This window comes from Rissa tridactyla, chromosome Z (genome assembly GCF_028500815.1).
Source record: "Rissa tridactyla isolate bRisTri1 chromosome Z, bRisTri1.patW.cur.20221130, whole genome shotgun sequence".
Classification (NCBI taxonomy): Eukaryota; Metazoa; Chordata; class Aves; order Charadriiformes; family Laridae; genus Rissa; species Rissa tridactyla.
The window spans coordinates 12918755-12924754 of NC_071497.1; positions in this window are offsets into that span (position 1 = coordinate 12918755).

Here is a 6000-nt window from a genome sequence, read left to right on the forward strand (position 1 = left end):
ATCCAGTGTTCTCTCCAAAGAAACTAGAGGAAAATTCCCTCTCCTCCAAATTTAAAATTTGCTAAAATGCGCTTTCTCCTGTAGAGATATAAAACAACCCGTTAGAAATGTGAGAGAGTGGGTTTGTGTGGGAACCCTAATGACTGAGACCTTCCAAGGAGCATGCATGAGTCTGCATGACGTTATTTAGTCTCCCGCAGTATACTAACCACAGCCCTCTGGTGCAGACAGGGAAACAAGCTGTGCCACCTTCTCTATTTGTGCCTCATCTTCCCTCCACACTAGGTCTTAAGGGCATATGCATCCTTTTTGGAACTAATTTCTAGTGCTGGATTTAACCGTTTTCATGCAGTACTAAGTTTGACCTTGAAGCTCCACATTAAATTTTTACCGTTACAGCTCTGGGTATTTTGTCTTGGATTTCAATGGTGATGGAATTGGTAATTCCTAGCCATTGAATGCCAAATATCAAGCTACTCTAGTAGCATCCTTATGTTTATGAGTCTGCATAACTGCTAATGATAATCACTGCATTTCATAGTAAAATACAATGGCGTGCAAATAAGTGTTTTGATGAGATCTGAAAACTAACCAGCGTTCCTGGCAGCAGATCCTTACTACATACTGATCTTTTTCTGTAGCTCTTGCATCCTGCCTCCAGGCAGAAAAACACTTTCTGTCCCTACCTGAGGAGCCTGTTCAGGCTGAGCTGCCAAAGAGAAGCTACACATATGGAAGAATGCACTAAATATATTTCCTATGTGACCAGAATGTAACACAATTAATCTAACAAAGTAATGAAATACTGTCTTTGAAGCCTTTTTGGTCTCTTTTGCTTTCATGAATAATATCTCCTTTTCTGTTCTTGCATCACTAGAACAAAGTACAGAGCCAGATTTTCAAAGTATTTAACCCTTTTCCACTCACTAAGTAATGAAACTATAGGTTGAAAAAAATACTAGTACTGAATCTGTCAGAATTGACCAAGGGGTCAAGGCTTTTACCAATGGTTTGGGGAAATGCTGAATGCAAAACATTGGAAAACGGGAGTCTGCCGTTGGTAATGGAGCCAGGACTTCACAGGGGCTACAATGAACCAGTCCTGGGACATTTAAACTCTGTATGGCCTGTTGGAAGAAATGTGTGTCCTTAAAGAGCCACAATGGAGTTCTTTGAAAAATTATCTTCTCCTAAACTACGGAAGGAATTTTGGATTGCAATAGGCCTGAGACAGAAAATTTGGGAGGGGCTGTTGGAAAAACAGAGGGGTCCTCTGAGCAGATCTCAATATCTTGCTATGCTTGTGCATTCCATGACCTGCTTTTGCAAACATATTAAATGAATGTATACCTATGCACGGTGCAGTGTTTGTAAGTAAAAAGATTAAGCATGAACACTTCTCCATGCATCTGACAATAGGATAGTCAGCGCTAATCCTTGCAACCATTCTGTACAGAAAGTAAACCGTGATTTAAAAACCAACGATAGCTGGATCTCCTTGCCTGGTAAAGACATAACAGGGTCTGGAATTCCTCCACTGAGAGGACTGATAAACTAAAAGTAGTGCTTACTGACGAAAGTTTGCCAGGCAGCATTAAAAGTGAATTCTAGATCCGCTCTCTGTGTTGTTTCTAAACCCAGACATAAAAGGGCCCATAGTACCAGAGAAGTAACAAACCTGCCGACAGCCACCCCAGTAGGGATTGCATGTTCAGACTGGCTGCGGAGTACAAATGGGCTCAGCGTGAGCTGCTGGGCAGCTGATGCCCCATGCTGTGTGCTAAGAATGTGTCAGGAAAACTCCTCTAGTCTACATACTAGGAAACTCCTCTACAAGTTTTAATACCATTGATATTAGAAACTTACACAGAAACCTTCCAAGACTCAGAAAACCTCCCATGTCGTAACTGCGTTCTCTAGCAATATGGCTTTACTGGCAATGTGTTGAAATTCAAGTTTCCGAGTGCAGATTGTGCTCTGCATATAAATAGATCAGTCCCTAAGTGCTCATGGAAATCAGGCTGGAAGTGCCTTTGAGGCCTGACAGTCACCCGTCCCCTACCCATCGCTACAGCACCTTTAGTGTGAAACGTATTACACAGAGATGCAAAATCCCAGGCCTGTGCTGCAAGAACTGACAATTTAGTTGCGTGTTCTCAACACAACAGCTTACAAGGGATGGATGATGTAGGGTCAGATTCCACCACCCCAGTCCAGAGCAGGAGTTCACTCTGCAGTCTGGTGTGTACCGGGAGAAATGCTGAGAGGGCTGTCACTCTGCTAATTACAACATAATAAATAGCTACTGGAGCCAGTGACGTGGACAGGTTGGATGGGATGGGGAGGAACTGTCCGTGGAAGAGCACCAGGCTGCTGCAGAACGCAGATGAAGAATACAACACTGGTCCCGAGCGACATGCACCCTGCGCACACTCACCTCCCACTCCTCCGGTTCCAGGCAGAGAGGACCAGCTCCAGAGCTTTAGTGCTCCAGGGGGACAAACTGCACACGGATTAAAACTCCCAATTGTCTGTTAAAGGCTTTGCAATGTATGACTTGTATGACTGTAAAAACGCTATTCATGACAATAGAAAACTAAACACAGCAACACAAAATGGCCCTGGGTACGACTGATCTGTGTATTGCATTGTTTCTTAAAAGAAGGTAAACTCCATGGCAAATGCTATTCTAAAAATAAATTTTATATATCTTAGGAAGATTCTCTGAATGGCCAAATCACTGGTCTTCGTCAAACAGTAATATATGCTCTGCCGTCCATACCGTAGGAGTAAGCAATATGTGGCCATTGACTTCAATAGGACCAGGCGTTGACCCCACGAACCAAGCTCCACCACAACTGCATGTGTCGTTTGGGGGACAGCACTGAGGAGAGAAGTGGGATTTTGACCTAGAGGTTTTTTAAGGGTAGCAAGGGCAGGAAGAAGCCCTCATCTCCAAGTCATGGCTTGGAATCACACCCCAAGCCCTGGTATCCTGAAGACAAATTCAGAGCCAGGACTAGAAACTGCCTCTGAAAAGCAACGTGATTATTCCAGCTTTTTTCCCCAAGGATTAGCACTGGTCCTACAAGTTCTAGTGGCCATCAGAAGAGACCACATGAGCTGAATTAAAATAAAGCCCCAGTAATTCTCTGGCCTGGGCGTGGAATCTGCATAAAAAGCTTGAAGCTGCTGTCATGCTGTCTTTCATCAAATAAGCAGTAGATTTATACTGGCAAAACTATAGTGTATGAAGAAAGCTCATGTTATTCAAAACAAAACAAAACAAAACAAAACAAAAAAACCCCTTTCACTTTTATATGGACAAATTCTTATTTTAAAATGGCCAAATTCATCCACTTCCATTTCACTCTCTGCTTAACTCGCAGAAAAGAAAGAAAAAATCAGAGATTTCAGAGGCAGTACTAACATATTTAACTTCAAATTCCCACATATTCTCAAATTTCCACATGCTCAATAATAAACTTTAGTGGATTATGGTGGATTAGCCCAGAAATATTGCTTAAACTTGTATTTTGTTATGAAATCTTATGTCAGCTAAATGAAGAGAGGATGGACATTGCCTATAAATATCATCTTTTAAACATACATTTTTTATATCTCTTTCTATATTGTGGGAAATTTCCACTCCCATTACACTTTGCTTTAATACAAACATTCTCTTGTTTCTACACTGAGAATGGAATACAGCACATCACTCAGATCTGCGTGGCTGCATCTCAAGTCATATATTCACCATTCCATTTGTCTCCAGAGTTTGCTGTCTTGCCTTGCAAAACCCCATATAACTTTTGAGAGAGAACATCTAATCCTAGACAAAATGGAAAAAACTTGACCTCTTCCTATATATATTTGCAGAACTGTGCAAATCTAGGTTCCCAGCGGACTGAAGCGTTGCTCTCTTATGCAAGGCAAGCAATTGCTCACAACCCCAGCAAAGGCAGTATGCGGCTACCTACTAGCCTGCTTTCTCATGGTGGGTCTGATCTTCAGGGATGCTGAGCACCCGTGGATGGGGGCACGCTGAGACCCTGCTTCCTTTGGGAACAGAAAGCAATGAAAGACCCCATTCGTCACCACGTACATCGGCAGTATTTTAGCTGTTGGCTTCAGAAGTCATGAAATAAGGCTTCCCAGTGCCATCAAAGAGCCACTCTGTACATTGCAGAATAAGGTCCTGCAGTGACTAAGCCTGCAGGACACAATCTGCCTGACAACAACAGAATGCTTTTATGTGGCAGTGGGAGTTGAACGTGTCAGGGAGAGGGTCTGTTTTTGTGGAATTCCTTTGCTCAGAGATAAAAGTTGGGCTGTACAGGGCGTGTGTGTTTGTTTCTTCCCACGGTACCGCTGCGTGCCACAGCAACAAACCTGCCTGTAGCCACCTACTGGGATGTTTTACCTGACTCAAACTGGCTACTATTTTTTTAATTTCTCCTAATGGCATCCTGATGCACCACCAAAATCTGACGACAGTCTTGTTTGGTCTGAAAGAAACCAAACTATCTTATGTAAAAAATTATATTTCCTCCTTTTGGAAACCTCTTCAGAGGCTGGCTGCCTGTAATGACTGGACGTAAGTTTCCAAACAAACAAACTAGTGGGTACATAAAGTTTCCATTCACTTCCCAAACAATTCCATGGGCAGCAAGGAATGGCTCATTTCAGTGGAAAATTCCTTGCTACTTTCTACACATCTCAGGTTGCTACAAAAGAAGGGCTTTTTTTCTTCTTTCCTACCCTGGTAATTCAATACATTTATCTGGTACAATTTATGGTTGACAAAAAACAGCTAAGTAAGAACAGTCATTAAGAATTCCATCACAGAGAAACTTTTTAGAGTTGTGAGAGTTTAGTTACAGGTGCTGGGATGTTGTGAGATGCTAGAAAATTACCCTCTGCTTTTAGTAACCATTACCTTAAGACCTTGACCCTTAGAGCAGCTGCTTAGCGTGCACACCGTATTATACCACGTCTCTATTACCTACATCGTGGAGAACAGATAAGATTTTACACACAGCCTGGAACACGCAACTCGCTGTTGAACAGAATAGCCAGGATTTGCATTTCTGCATGTAAACTGGAGGTTCAGATTTTGAATAGTTAACCCTTGTTACTCACTTCGTATTTGTCTTGCTACATACCTGTAGGCTGTGAACAAAGACATCTGGCAGCCAGGTCCCCTGTTCCCTCCCCCCAGCAGAGCATGGCTTTGAGACCCCTGAGTGGACTGTAACCATTTATCACCCACAGAGAAACACCTGGCATTTTAGAAAAGGCACACAAAAGTGAGATTTTCAGAAGACTCAGATCCAGCTCTGAACACAACCCATAGAAGTCTATTCCCTAAACTACTTTAGAGGTACTGAAACAGTTTTAAGACCTGAGTCCACTGACATCTGCTCCTCGTCTCTGCAGGAACTGTGTCATGATCATGTTGTAATCTCCTTGTCAAATACACCAATAAAATCCAGAAGTGTTAGAAACATTCCAGTGAACGCAATACCAGTGGGGAATAAAGCTAAAACCTGTACCTTGCATGCAATTGATGATGGATTAGCCTTTGAGAACTCCCCTGAGCCTATCTGGCTCCTAACATACTTTCAGAAGAGCCCACAGGGTCAGCACAAGGATTCCTTGAAGCACAGGAAAATAAAATCCTGCCAGGAAGAAGAAGGAAGAGAGACAAATCACTTCTACACTCCCTAACATCAGCCAGCTCTTGGAGTGCACACTGACATCTCTCAATCCCTCCCAAAACGAAGTGACACTATCGCCAAGACCTATTCAGCCATGGAGCACCACATTCTTTCCTACAGACAGCTCCAGAGTTTTGATTCAGCTCTTGATCTCAGCTGTCAGCCACTGCTGCCCTCCTGCCAATGTGTCCACGGGCTTGGGTGCAATAGGCAGCAGGAAAACAAAAGGGAGGGAAAGAGTGAAAATAAATCTAAAATGTAATTTCTTTTTTCCAAAATG